At 49.7% G+C, this 15,439-nt stretch overlaps 1 long non-coding RNA gene and 1 pseudogene across 1 annotated transcript; one reads left to right on the forward strand and one right to left on the reverse strand.

Moving 5' to 3' along the window:
- LOC115280097 overlaps nt 1-10,941 on the reverse strand; it is a 17,999-nt pseudogene extending 7,058 nt beyond the window's left edge.
- LOC115280113 lies at nt 8,803-11,375 on the forward strand. Its single transcript, XR_003903652.1, has 3 exons — nt 8,803-8,977; nt 9,501-10,924; nt 11,116-11,375. It is a non-coding gene; the product is annotated as an uncharacterized LOC115280113 (long non-coding RNA).
- Nucleotides 11,376-15,439: the final 4,064 nt, after the last annotated feature.

A 15,439-nucleotide genomic window follows, 5' to 3' on the forward strand; every position in this document is an offset into this window, starting at 1 on the left:
TGTCGGGTGGAAACAGGAGGTCTGGGGAGCACTCACTTGCCTGTCCCTGGTCCCTCAGGTCCCGACACAGCCCTGCAAGAGAGTTCCTGTGAGAGTGTCCACCCGCCATGTGTGCCAGGTCCAGTGACCACTGGGGCCGATCTGAGGCTGAGCACACTCCTCCCACAGAAGTCCTGCCCCCGGTGTGTCTCCCTGGTCCTGGGGTCTCAGAGACCCTCCTCCCTCTTATCCAGATGCTCACCGAGGCACAGAAGGGCCGTGAGGGTCGGGGTCCTGACGCTGCTTCCCATGGCCCCAGCGGTGCAGGCAGCTTGTAGAGTCTGCAGAGTCCAAAGCACAGACACATGCATGGGGTATGACAGCCCGGGCTCCGTGTCCCTGTCACATGAGGGGCCCCACAGGAAGGGGAACTGTCCCTCCAGGGCCTCGCTGTGCTCTCCCCGAAGGACGGCCGACAGCAGAGGCCCTGGGACCGTCCAGACCAGATGTGAGTCTCACCAGACCCCACACACCCTGCCTGCTCCCCTCCAAGCCCAAGTCCAGAGAGGGACTCTGGTCTGGGACAGGAGGCGGGGGAGCGAGGGCTGGGGCTGGTGGCCAGTCCAATTTCGGTTCCAGCTCTGCCTGTGCCCCTTACAGAGGCTGTGAGATCTGGGTGAGACACTTCCCTTTCCTGAGTTCCGTAAATGCAAAGTTTCTTCCTTCCCTCCACCTTCCTGTCAATCAACTAACGTTTAGTAAATAGTTACCATGTCCACTCATGGCAGAGGCCTCACAGATTCATGCTGTATAGGAGGATGGGGCTGATAGTCAGTAGGGGTAACACCTTGACCTAACCCGACCGCTACGTGACGAGCCGATCTGAGTTCTACTTGGTGTTGCAGGTTCTTGGGTTCCGCCTGTACAATCCCTGTAGCAAATACATTCACAGTTGAGTGGGGAAGAGGCGGTAAGAATTCTTTATTGTTTTCATGGCCTGGGAGGCTTGGGAAGAGTCTGCTCTGTTCCGACAGGCCCAGCGAGCACATGCCAGGAAGTCACACATGTAGTTATAACTCAGTGTGTGTGGTGTCTGGGGAGGGAGGGGCGAACTGAGGTGAGTTTGCTTGTGGGGAGGAGTGGGCCCTGCTGGGGCCGGAGAGGCGAGCTCAGCCTGGTGTCGGCACATGGAGGGTCACGTGTAGAGATGTGGGTCTCATGGGAGGAAGGCGAGGCAGGTGGGCATGTGGTGTGTGCAGGGGAGGGTCAGCGACAGGTAGGTCAGGGCCATGAGAATAAAACCCTTCACCGGGAGTGAGGCCTGCGGTGGGACCAGAAGGAAGCTGGTATGGTGGCTCCCACCTAGCATCTGGAGTCTGACTACACTTCCCTGTGGTGCTGGACGGGGTCACGGACGGATTCCGGGGCAGAACTGCCAGGACTGTCATCGTGTGACATGTGGGGGTGAGGAATCGAGGGGTGTCCTCACGTGCCTCGGTTGACTGGAGGACCCCAGGGGGCTGTCATGGGGGGGGTGACACCAGGAGGAGAAGGATGGAATACACGTTATAATACGGTTCAGAGACCCATAGAGGGAGGCACCCCCAGATCTGGGCTGGGGAGTGTGGCTTTGTTTCTCTCTCACGCACTTCCTCTCTCTTTCTCTTTCTCTGACAGCAGCATCTTCTCTCCATCAAAACCTGAGGCATTCCTGCCTCCTCACAGTCCTGTCCCCCAGGGATGGGCTCTTCTCTGGACTCTGGATTCTGTCTCCTGATTTACACAAGGCGCTAGTTGGAGGCAATTAATAGTTGTTTGTTTGCTGTTGTTGTTTAATGTTTGTTTATTCATTCTTAGTTGTTGGACATTTGGATTGTTTCACTTTTGTCTTTTGAGTCCTTCTATGAACATACGTGAATAAGTGTCTTCTCTATTACCTGTGTGCAATTCTGTTTTCTCTTTTGTTTTTCATTGTGGTAAGAGCACTTACCGTGAGATCTATACTTTTTACAAATTTCTTTTTAAAATTAAAGAAAAGTTTATTTAGTTTTGAGAAAGATATATAGAAAGAGGCAGAGTGCAAGCAGAAGAGAGGCAGAGAGAAGAGGCACAGAATCCAAAGCAGGTTCCAGGCTCTGAGCTGTGAGCACAGAGCCCAACACGGGGCTTGAACTCACAAACTGAGATCATGACCTGAGCCGAAGTCAGACACTTAACCCACTGAGCCACCCAGGTGCCCCCACAAATTTCTGTTCCAGGACCATGCTGTGCTTTATACCACAGTGGAATCAGTGAGTAGAACAAGCAGATAATTGGAAACAGACCTATTTGTAGACAGTTGCCCCAATCCAGTGTATTTTGACAAATTACTTCATGAGCCTGAAGTCATCTTTATAAGGGAGGAGATGACCCCTACCTAATAGTTCTCTGGTAAAGACTCAGCAATGGGGTGTGTGCAGCACCCCACACAGACCCTGGCACCTGAGACACATGAGAAAATGCGGATATGCACTGTTGTGTGCAATGGCCAGATGGCCTCTGCTCTGTGTGGATCTGGATCCATGGGCTGGTGATCAGCCAGGGCTGCAAACTAGACTTATGCCCTACAGTCACTACATTGGTATTTGAGTGTGTTCTTTCTTACTTTGGAGAATGCATCTTTCTTTTTTTAAGTTTATTTATTTGAATTCAAGTTAGTTAACATAGAGTGTAGTATTGATTTCAGGAGTAGAACTCAGTCATTCATCTCTTACATATAGCACCCAACAAGTGCCCTCTTTAGTGCCCATCACCCATCTATCCCATCCCCTACTCACTTTCCCTCCAGCGACCCTCAGATTGTTTACTGTATTTATTATTTTTTTCTTTTATATTTTGTTGTCAAGTTTGTTTCCATATAACACCCAGTGCTCATTCCAATATGTACCCTCCTCTGCCCATCACCCCCCTTCCCCTCTCCCCCACCCCCATCAGCCTTCAGTGTGATCTCAGTATTCAAGAGTCTCTCATGGCTTGCCTCCTTGTTCACTATATTTAAAAGTCTCTTTTGTATCCCTTAGGTAAATCCCTAGCAGTGCTATTGCTTGGTCATAAGGGAGTTCTACTGATAGTTTTTTGAGGAGCCTCCACACTGTTTTCCAGAGCAGCTGCACCAGTTTACATTCCCACCAATAGATAGGAGGGTACCTGTTTCTCCACACCCTCGCCAGCATCTATATTCTCTTGATTTGTTCATTTTAGTGACTCTGACTGGTGTGAGGTGGTATCTCAGTGTGGTTTTGATTTGTATTTCCCTGAAGATGAGTGATGTTGAGCATCATTTCATGTGCCTGTTGACCATCTGGAAACTATTAAAAAAAAGTCTCTTATGGTTTACCTCCTTCGGTGTCTGCCTGTTCCTTTTCTATGCTGCCTCTACAGTTTGTTTTGTGTTTGATTGACCCATGTTAGTTCACTACTTTTTTGCTAAGCCTCTGTAGTGGAGGGAAAAACAGGAAATCTTTGTGCCAGGACTGAGCAGGGGACCAAATTTACAGAAATTCAAGGTGAAGGCAGCCAGAAAGGATGCTGAGTTAATTTATCACAGATTGCTGTGTATGTTCATGTAGAGGTAAACTTTTCTGTCTGTCTTTCCATTTATAAGCAATCCTGAATCCATCCATCCTGGCAAGGAATATATACAAGAGTCAACTATATTTCATACAATGTACCGAGCATAAAAACCAAAGTATGTGCTAAATTCACATGGATACTGTTCTCTGATCACAATTAGTCTTGGGAATATGTTGGGTATCAAATAAATAACGACAAAAGATATGTACTTGACTGCTGTGTCATGTGGTATGTTTAATAAGTCCTTGGAGGTTGGAGATGATGTCACAGAGGATGAGGACTGGTCTGGGCATCATGGAATGTTGACAGTTATCACAGCACGTGCCCCACATACACTTCCAGAACTTCCTGGGCACACAAGTTGTGTTTCCTAGACTCTGCCATTCTGATTGTTGCATTGTTCTCTCTTGAATTTACCTCCTGGCTGCATCTTGGATTCCTCTATGACTGTAGTGATCCTGAAATAGCAGAATCCCAAGGACCACCAGGATCAAGCCAGCCAGGGCCATGCGGATGAGATTCCCCACTGTGTAATCATTGGGGTGAGAGGCTAGGAATTGAGCACAAGTGGTCACTGGGGTTAGGAAGACCCGAATCAGCCCAGATCCTGGATATCCACTCAGGGCACCCACTTCCCCTTGACAGGACTTCACCTTTCACTTACATAACTGAGACTTTCTCCTACTCACCAGTGTTTCGGTCTGACCTGTCTTGTGATGGGCTGATGGTGTCAGCTATTCCTGAGAGTAATAAAAAAGTGGAGAAAGATGAGTTTCTGATGAGAGTTAAATTTCCCCCCCAGGCTGTGTGTTGTTGTACCTCGATCTTATGCTATAACTGTTATGCAGTCCTTAATGGACACTTTCTCGGTTATAGAAGGATCCTCTCTGTTTTGAACAAATTATTTCAATCTCCCTATCTTTTTTGAATTTAGACTTTGCTTCTGAATTGGTTTGGAGCAGAGTCTTCCTGGGTCCCCGAGCTCAAATCTTAGTGAGATAAGTAATCTCTAATACAGAAGTACTTGAGGTCCTGTATTCTCTGTTTATTCTGAGCACATAAACTACCTCTTGTGGGTAGGAAAACTTGTATTTTTCAACCATTCAGGATCCAATGTCCATGAATGAGGAGTTCCTCATAAATATATAAAATATATATAGTGATATGTATGAATATATTGAGAGAGAGAGAGAGAGAGAGAGAGAGAGAGAGAGAGAACTCAATGCATACAACCTAGGTTGTATTAGTTACTTGGCAGGAAGGAGACATATCTGAACATGTCAGGGTTACACTTGGAGAGGACATTTAAGTGGATTCCTCAATAAGAGAAAAGAGACTGAGAGGAGCAATGTGAAGACCCAGACAAGGTATGTGGGATGAGTAGGTCCCCAGAAATATCTAAGCATGCTCTTTATAAGTAAATGAAGCCATGTCTGTGGTTGCAAGAGGGTCCAGAAGAGAACATGGAGTTGGGATGGGGGTGCTGGTTCATGGGAGATGGGCCAGGTGTGACAGCATAGATGAGGGAGGCTCCATCATCATCATCAACATCATCATCATCATCATCACCATCATCATCACTATCACCATCATCACCATCACCACTACCACCTTCAGTATTATCATCATCATTGTCACAATGACCACCACCACCATTACCATCACCACCATCATAACCACCATCACCATCACCACCACCATCACTAACAGCATCGTCACCATCATCACCACCTTCATCATCATGGGTGCCATCTTCATTACCACCATCATCACTGTCATCATCTTCATCATCATCATCATCACCACCACCACCACCACCATCATTACCATCACCATCATTTGCCCCGCCCAGCAGGTCGGTCAATGCAGGTTCCTGAGGGAGGGAGTGAGAATGGGGTAGGGCAGGGAGCACAGAGAATGGAGGCAGACAAAGTCTCTGATCAAGCCTCATTTATTTAAAAAACACACACACCTTATAAAAGGTTCAAGGCAGCTGACCTAGGTCAGTTGCTAGGAAACAGGGTCAAGTGATTATAATGAGTTAAGGTGGGGGAGGAACCAAAACTGCAGCTTCAGCCCAGCGCCTGAGGGGCCAAAACAGGGCCCTGCCTGCAGGCAGCTGATTTTTGTTCTTCTGGCAGCTTCCCACAACCATTACCATCCCCATCACCATCACCACCATCATCGTCACTGTCATAATCTTCTTCACTATCATCATCACCATCATCGTTAGGGATCATCACCACCATCGCTACCACCATCATCACCATCACCACCATTGTCATCACCATCATCACCGTCATCATCATCACTGTCATCATCTTCATCATCATCATCACTGTCATAATAGTCTTCACTATCATCACCACCATGACTACCACCATCATCACCATCCTCATCATGATCATCACCATAACCACCACCACCACCATTATCATCATCACCATCAACAAATACTACCACTTTCTTCATCACCACTGTCCTCCTCTTCTTTTTCCTTTTCCTCTTCCTCACTCTAACTCTGTCTGTCAGTCATAACTCTGAAAACTAATGTAAGGCTTAAAGGGAGAACACTAGACGTTTGATTTTTATCTTCAAAGACAACCTCCTCTTCATATAAATGTCCAGAACCAAGGATATCATACTTCTGGTCTCAAAGCCAAAAGAGCAAAGAAAATCAATGTTGTTATAAAACTGGTGAGCACAAAACTAGGTAATCCTGCAAACTTATTTCAATCTATTCACATAAAATGCAATAAGATAAAAAAAATTACAGATCATTTTAATTATAAATCTCCATGTGAAATTCTAAGTAAGCTTATAGAATTCACAGAGTGTGAATAGACATCATTCAATGGGCTAGTATGCAAATACTTGATACCAAGAAGTCTTTTAAACATATCACACTGGAGCTATAAATTTAAAAGAATAAGCCTGGAATTGTACAAGCCCAGAAATGCTTCCTAATTTATATTAAGTAAAGAACTGGGGGGAGGCACCTGGGTGGCTCAGTTGGTTAAGTTTTGACTTCGGCTCAGGTCATAATCTCATGATTCATGGGTTCGAGCCCTGTATTGGGCTCTGTGCTGACAGTTGGGGGCCTGGAACCTGCTTGGGATTGTGTCTCCCTCTGTCTCTGCCGCTGTCCCCACTTGCACTCTGTCTCTCTCTTTCTCAAAAGTAAACACTAGAAAAAAGAAAAGAAAAAATGTTTCTAATAAAACCTGACTGTAACAGAAAATGGACAGAAATGGACAGGCTGGTATCTCTATATGTATAAATACATAGATTTTTCTATGTGTTTGGCTTAAAATAATTAGGGTGATCAATGAAGGTATTTTCTTAAAGCAACATTCAGTTTTGTATTAAGGTCTTGCTTCGTCATCATTATTATAAGGTATTTGCTGTAAGTAAAATTTGTGCACAATTGAAATAAAAAGCTGTTTCATTTTTTTTGAGTTTGATAAAATTATTATCAGTAAATCAAAGGAGATCAATTGCAAAGCAACTGAAAGGTCGAGAATCTGTACTGTTAATAGAATAATAGAATATAAAATTAATTTAAGCAAACCAGTATCGTTATCTATACTTAAGTTATTTAGAAAGTATAAAGAAATAAAAATCATACTTATAAATGAATAAAGTAGTTGAACAACTTTTTAGCTTTGAGTGTAGACAAAATAATGAATAAAACTTTAGAATGTGTTTGTATCATTTATAAACCTAATATCTAAGCATTTGTATAAAAGAAAACTTTATAAGTTATTCTCCATATGAATAATTTATATTATTCTAATCCCAATGAAATAGGAGAATTTAAAAAATTTTTAAGTCATACATCCTCATATTGTAACTTTAGATCTGCGAGGATTGCTTTAAAAGTTCTGAGGAGTCGGCAGAGTGACACGGGATGAGCTTCCACACCCAATGCAGAGCGGCCATGAATTGCCCAGGGACGAGTTGTGCAGCGTCCCTGGGGGCTCCCAGGAGCCAGGCACAGCTCCACCTGGTCTCAGGTGTGCCCTGAGTGGCCCCCAGGTGAGCACAGGGGCAGCAGAGTGGTGCCCACAGGTGGGGAGGCTTCTCTTCAGAGGCCTGTCTTCTGGGGGCTCCACCTGCACCCACAGCAAATCCCACCTTGGCCTGAGTAGCTCCAGTCATGGCATGAGAGGGCTCCGGAGCCTCCTCAGGTGTGGGTGAGAAGCTCCACACTAGCATCTCTTGGAAATGGGCGAGAAGGGCTGCCAACGGGGCGTGTCTGCCCTCTATGGCGGTCCCGGATTCCCGCCTCCACCAGCCCAGCATCTTCCCTGTGCTCCAGGTCAGGCCTGGACACCAAGTGCTGCAAACCCACAAATTCTCCAAAGCTGGCTGGGGTGGGGACCTAGAAATTGTGGTGTGCTAACAAGGGCTGGGTGGCTTTTAGTACAAAATCCCACAGTTTGTGCGGCACGAGGAGGAACTGAGAGGCTAAATCAATGCGGGTTTCCTAATCTCCATTGTCTCCATTGTACTGGAGACCTATCTGCTGAGACCCAGGCCAGATGCACAAAATCGCATGCACCTGCATCTCCCACGGCTTTGTGAACTTCCCAGGGCGGAATTCTGGGGAGAAGAAGGGCAGGGGGAGGCCAGAAATGAGATCACTGCTGGCAGCCCCTCTTTTCACACCTTTCTGAGAAGCTCCACCTCCCAGAAGGGCTGAGCCCACGAAGACGCAGCCCCGCAGGGTAACCTGGTCTGTCCTGCCTGCCTCCCAGGTGAGCAGCTGCCCTGCTCCTGCCCCTGGCTCGCAGGCGGCACCCTACCTCTGAGCCAGAAACACCAAGGGGTAAGTGGGTGGGGCCTCTGCCTTGTAACCTCAGTCTGACCTCATTTCCTGTCAGGGTCAAGGTACCTAAGTCCATGCCTCTCTCTCTTCAGCCCCATATGAGGCTGGAGGGACACGGATTCCCTGGTGGGAGGTCCCACCTATCCCAGCTCGCCTGGGTGGCCCTTCTCTGTGGACTGACCCTGTGGTCCCTTCATTGCATCCTGTCTCAGAATGTCCTGTAGACAGAGTCCTGAGCTGGCCTTTTCTGCTCAGAAAGGACAGGGAGGGACTCCTCGCCTGGGACCAGGGTCCTGCACTGAGTCACCATCTCGGGGAGCACTGCGACCCTCCCCAGGCCCCTCCACCTCACACCTCATAATCACAGGCTGGGGAGGTGAGGTAGTGGGGCTGCTGCTCCCCCTCTCCCTGTGCTGTGACCACCCCAGCCCTCCCCCACTGCCCTGGCCTCGAGCCCCGGGAGCCTGGTGGTCGCCCTGGCATCTCTGAGACTCCGGGAGAAAAGCCCTGGACGATGTCACCGTGACTCACCAGCTGTGGAGCTGGGACCTGTGGGTGAGGGCCCGGGGTCTCCAGAGGATCCTGGGGGGAAAGGCAGTGGTTGAGTAGAGGGCGCAGCTTCCCCTAGAGACGGGTCTCCGCTCACTCTCTTCTCCCTCGTCTTGCCCCACGGCCTCGCCTCGGAGCCCCTGGACACATGTGGTCACCCAGGCATCTCTACTGGCATCTCAGTCCCCCTGAGACAGGGGATTGTTTCTGAGTATCTGAGGGGTGTTGGTCCTCCGAGGGGCTTTCAGAACTAATCTTGGGTGATCTGTGCTCAGAAGAAGCACAAACATACCCCAGCAGCTCACCGATCATGAATTGGATCGGCGGGGGGGAGGGGGGGGGCGGTGGCTGACCCTGGAGTCCCCATCTCATCAGACTTCTACACCTGCCCCGTGGCCCTCCGAGACCCCCCCCCTGCTCAGCTGGCATCTTAGACTCAAGAGAGGGACTAAGGTGTTAGAGGGCCTACTCAGGGGCACATCTCCCTTTGAGTGACCTCCCCTCAGAGCCCTGCTCTCTCCCCTCCCAGCCTAGGTTTCTTGAGGACGGAGCCCAGAACAGATCATCAGGATACAGAGGGTATAGGGCCGGACTCCCTCACCTGAGACCAGGAGCTCCAGGGGGTCACTGGAAAGTGACCACATCCGGGGGGTGTTGCTGTAATAGCCATAGCATCTGAACATCCACCTGAGCCTGGGGGTCACGGGGCCCACAGGGAACAGGGCCTGGAACTGCCCATCGGTGTGTCTCTGGGAGTCCAGGGTCAAGAAGGGCCTGGGTTCTCCTTCCTTCATCAGGACGAACTTGTCAAATCCCATCCGTGAGCCACACTGGAGGGTCACCTTCCCTCCTGAGGTCACATTAGGGCTGGGCACGGCTGAGAGACTGGGTTTGATATGGTATCCTGGAGAGGAGGAGGGGGGTTAAGTGGGGCTCAGATCCCCCCACAGTATCCCCAGGGCTGGGCTGTGAGAAGGGGACACTCAGAGAGCCAGATCCCCTCCCTGAGGGCAGAGCCTGGGGCTGGGACCCTGAGGGGCTCGCACCTGTCACCACCAGCTCCAGGGGGTCACTGTGCTCTGACAAGCCAGAGGGACTTTGATAGTAACAGCGATACCGTCCTGCATATGCCTCTGTCATGTATATGATGGAGAACTTGACCTTGTTCCCAGGCTCCAGTGTGGGCTGTCTGTCCCAGGTCACTGATTGTCCGTCTCTATCCAGATAGAACTCCTGAGCCTCCAGGGTCCCCCGACACCAGATGGTCACAGTGCCACCCCAGGGAACCACAGAGCCTGGCTCAGCCCAGATGGAGGGTGTGCGGAGGGTCCCTGGAGGCAAACAGAGGCTGGATCACAAGCTCCTCCCCACCCCCGGTTCCCAGCTCAGCCCCAAGCCCCCAGATGTCCCCTCTCCATCCTCCCAGAACTCCATCTCCATCTTCCTGGTGGGCGATCCCTGTCTCCAGTGAGGAGGTGGGGCGGGACCCCTGGGGATACACTCACCTGCCTGTGCTCGGGTCCTGGGGCCCACACTCAGCCCTGCAAGAGAGTCCCTGTGAGAGGTTTGCCCTGAATCCTGAGCAGAACCCCCTTTCCCATGAGCTTCCTGTGCCTGGGGCCTCTGACAGCCCAGGGCCTGGCTGGGACACAGGTCCTTCCCAGCCTAGTGTGTCCCCTCCCCTCCTGAGGTCTCACCGAGGAGGAGCAGGGCCGTGAGGGTGAGGGTCATGGTGTCTCTGCCTCTGACCCGGGCTGTGCTCAGGGAGGGACCTCGGTGCCCGCAGGACAGACAGAAGCACAGGGTGTGGTCACTCGGAAGCTGGTTCTTCTGGTCACGGGGATGTCACATCAGCCCCACAGGAAGGGGAACAGCCCGTCCCCAGGGGGCTGGCTCTGGTGTCCATGGCGGTGCAGCAAGTGGACTCAAGGCTTCCTGAGAAGCCTGGTCCAGGTGAGGAGACCAAGGCACGTCCTTCCCTCCCAGAGCCTCCCCTATGGGGTCTCCTTCATTCTCAGCCCATCCCAGGGGTCCTCACCTCACACGGGGTCCCCAGGCCCCAGAGATGCTGCAGGGAGGAGGGTCCATCTCCTCTGAGGCTTTGTGTCAGTGCAGACACAGTTGTGACATTTCTGCACCCGCAGGCTGAGGTCGCTGTGACAATGCGCACAGAGGAGAAGGAAGGAAACAGGAGTTCACTCCTGGCCACAGATTTGCGTTTTCGTTCTATGTCAACATTAATGGACTTCTCTTTTTCCCTGTGACAGTGGCCATGCCCCCACCCCTGGGAGCACGCCCCTCAGACTCAGTGCCCCTTGTGTCTCGGGCAGAGCCCTCCTCCTCATTCTGGGAGCCTGCCTGTAAGCGTTAGGAGACAATGCCTAGATTAAATCCCTGATTTGTTGGTGAGAATTCTTCTTTATTGAAATATTTGTCTACTACGCTTCATGCATGTGAATTGAGCAATAATGTAATCAGATGTTTCCCCCCCATTTTTAAAGTTATTTTTACATCTAAGAGTGGTGGGAGACCGAAGTGTGGTATTCTGCTCTAAATTCTCTTGTCGGGTGTTCACACTAGCTGTGAAAATGCGCAGAAATGCACCGGCTATAAAAATGTCTACCCCAATGGTGTTTGTCTTCCATAACTGTTTGGAAGAGCTCACAGTAAAAGTTGCTGGGCCCGGAGTGAGTTTTGTGGGATGATTTTAACCGGCAGGGTAATTGATTTAAAAGCTCAAAGATGATTCAGGTTTTCTATTTATTCTTCAACTGGTTTTCGACTTTTTTTTGCGATATTAGTCCATTTAATCCAAATTTGATAAAGTTCTTGGCAAGGCCCGCTTACATCTATTTTCAAAGGGTTCGGCTTTAAAATGAATAGGAAGGCATGAAATGCAGAATCGAGTGCACCTGTCCTTAGCACACGATGTTCAAGGTCTGAGAGACAGAGTTCCTGTGAGTGCCTGATTTTACAGAAAAGTGGAGCTATGCCTCGACCATGGTGCGTCCACCCAGAGCTGCCCCCAGACTCAGTCAGGGGTAGCTGCTCATTCTCTAGCTAAACCCCATACTCTCTGCATTCCTCACTTTGTAAGCACAGCCTTCCCCAAACCCTCAATAGACCTCATCTCTGGTCAGTTGCTACTGTTCTTGTATCCTGAATTACAATTCCTCCACTATTCGCAAAAAGCTCAGTTTTGGGGAATTTGTATTTCTTCCACTTACTTTTTTGTTTAGACTGATGCTATAAAAGTCTGTGGGGTTTGTAGTGATGTCCCTTATGTTATAACTGATGTGAGTTACTGTGTGTCTTTTCTCTATTTCTTGTTGAGTGTTGCTAGGACTTGATACATTCTGAGAATACTTCTTAATAAATAGTTTTGGCTTTATTAATGTCATGGGCTCGATGCTTATGTCTCCCCATCCCCCCAATTCATATGTCGAGGCCCTAACTCCCCTGTGTGGCTGTATTTGGAAGTGGGGCTTCTAGGGAAGTAATTAAGACTAATTGAGGTGGTAAGGGTGGGCCCTGATTCCGTAACATCAGTGACCTCATAAGAAGAGACGCCAGGGGCGCCTGGGTGGCTGAGATGGTTGAGTGTCCAACTTTAGCTCAGGTCATGATCTCACTGTTCGTGAGTTCAAGCCCCACATCCCGCGATGTGCTGACAGCTCAGAGCCTGGAGCCTGCTTTGGATTCTTTTTCTCTCTCTTTCTCTCTTAAAAATAAACAAACCTTAAAAAATAAAAAAAGAAGAGGCATCAGAGAGCTCGCTATCTGTCTCTCTCTATGTGCTCACACCGGCCAAACGCCCTGCAAGCACGCAGCAAGAAGGGCTGTCTGCAATCCCAGCGGAGCGCCCACGCCAGACACCAGACACACTGGCACCGTGCCTGAAGCTTCTGTAGCTTAAACCACCCAGTCTGTAACTGGAGTCCCGGAAGCCGGAACAGACAAATGCGGGTTTCAGTGCCAGGAAGTGCCGTGCTGTGGAAACAAATATCCAGGATGTGGAAGCAGCTCAGGGCGCCGAGGTGGCTCAGTCCGTCGGGCACCCTGTTAGACCTTTCCCTCCTGAAGCGAGTCACCGAGAGTGAAACCCACGGACACGAATATAGATGGTGAATGGGTTTATTTTAGTTCGGCCGGACGGCCCCTCCCGAGGGTGGGCAAGTCCTCAGGAGAGGGCGCCGCGGATGTGAAGCTCAGGGTTTATATAGGTTATGGCAAGGCAGGAAAGGTCATTATTGAGGTGATCGATCATAGGTCCCAAGGGGAAGCAAAGCGGGTGCGCAGAAGAGAATTTTGCATTAAATGGTGGGATCTAGTAACAGTATCTTAGAATCTAACAACAGTATCTTAGAATGTAGCAACGTATCTTAGAAAACAAGTTAACCTTTAAATTATAATTTATGAGTTACATTTTAGGACTCCCAGAGCTCAATTTCCCAACCCTTGATTGTTCAAGAAGAAAAGGGTTGGAGAGTGAAACAGTGGTCAGTATTTTTCTGTAGGGTCAGCTTGACCCGAGGGTGATCTTACAACCCAACTCTTGGTTTCTGTCTCTGGTCATAATATCTCTGTTTGTGGGATCAAGCCTGGCTGGGGCTCTGTGCTGACCGCATGGAGCCTGCTTGGGAGAGTCTCTCTCTCTCTCTCTCTCTCTCTCTCGCTCTCTCGCTCTCTGCTCTCTGCCCTCCCCTGCTTACGCTTGAGCTCTCTCTCAAAATAAATAAAACTTTAAAGAAAAGATGCGGAAGGTTTGACAGTGATGACAGGAAGGAGCTGGAGGAGTTTAGAAATGCCAAACAGAAGTATGGGCAGGTAAGTCCATTCAGGCAGGACCTCAGACCAAAATGAGGAACAAGGCATTGGATCATGGGAAAAATGTGACCCCTGTTACAAGGTGGCAAAGAATGTGGCTGAACTGCGTTGTGACATTTGCGCAGCCCAGAGCGCGCACGGTGTGCAGCTGCATGTTCTGCAGAGCAGATGCCCAAGCGAAGTGTTGGCTGTGCTTGGGGTAACTCCGCCAGGGAGCCCCCCGTGAGACTTCAGAGCAGGGAGGGGAACAGAGGAACAGACTGGTGAGCTAGTGGACACAGCAGAGACGAGCAAGATTGGCCGACAAATGAGAGAGAGGAGCCAATGTCCACGGACTGTAGGAGCAGATGTGTGGCCGGGCCAGGCCGGAACCCCAGGGATTGACAGCCGTCAGTCTTCTCAGCTCTACGGGAGGGACCGTAGGCTTATTTGTCTGCAAACCTGTGCTGGTTTTCAAGAAGAAGGAAGCATGACCCCCAAAGGCAGTTCAGAGATCAGGGCTGGCTTCTTGGTTTCAGAGTTTGGAAACTGCCTCAGTTTCCACAGGGCAAGCCCTGCTGGAAGCCTTGGGAATGGGGTCCTCCCACAGAGAAGCCCAAGAGGATTATCCTGGAGCCTTCAGATCTATGGAGGCTGTGTCCGCCGTCACCTCTGTCGTCTTTCTTGGTCCCTCAGGGGATGGGAATTCCCCTCCTACCCCTGGCCGGCTTTGGACGCTAGACTTGTCTGACTCAGGGTTCACACCTGCAGAGGAATTCTGCCTAAGAAGGAGTCAGACCCCGAACCCCCCCGATATCTGATTTATAAGATATTTAGATGTGACTCTGGACATCAGATTTGATCGCTGATGCTGGAACGAGTATAGATTTGGCGGAGGGGAGACCTAGGAATGGAATGAATGTACTTTGTGTGGGAGAAGAACCTGGATCTTGGGGGAGGGATGTAGGTGGAATGAAGTGGACTGGATGTCTATGTCCCCCACCCCCAGAAATTCCTGCTGGAGCCTTAACTCCCCGTGTGCTTGTGTTTGGAGATGGGGCCTCTGAGCAATAATGAAGGTTGGTGAGATCATAAGGGCAGATGATCAAATAAGGTAAGTGACCCTATAGAAGAACCAGCAGGGATCTGTCTCGTTCCCGCACATGCCTACAGAGGGAAGGCCACGTGAGCAGCCGTGCATCAGCCACGTGCAGAACCCTCCATGGACACCAGACCTGTCAGCACCTTGGGCTCGAACTATGAAGAAATACATTTCCGTTGTTTAATTCTCCCCTCCCCCCAGTCTGTGGTATCTTGTTACAGCACCACAAGCTCATACAACTGACTGCTCTCCTTTCAATTCTTTTTTTTTAAAGTAGTTTATTGTCAAATTGGTTTCCATACAACACCCAGTGCTCTTCCCCACAAGTGCCCTCCTCCTTCACCACCACCTCTTTCCCCCTTCCCCTTCAACCCTCAGTTCGTTTTCAGTATTCAATAGTCTCTCAGGTTTTGCGTCCCTCTCTCTCCCCAACTCTCTTTCCCTCTTCCCCTCCCCATGGTCCTCCATTAGGTTTCTCCTGGTCTCCGGTTAGACCTATGAGTGCAAACATATGGTATCTGTCCTTCTCTGCCTGACTTATTTCGCTTAGCATGACACCC

The sequence above is a fragment of the Suricata suricatta genome, chromosome 16 (assembly GCF_006229205.1).
Source record: "Suricata suricatta isolate VVHF042 chromosome 16, meerkat_22Aug2017_6uvM2_HiC, whole genome shotgun sequence".
NCBI classification, from domain to species: domain Eukaryota; kingdom Metazoa; phylum Chordata; class Mammalia; order Carnivora; family Herpestidae; genus Suricata; species Suricata suricatta.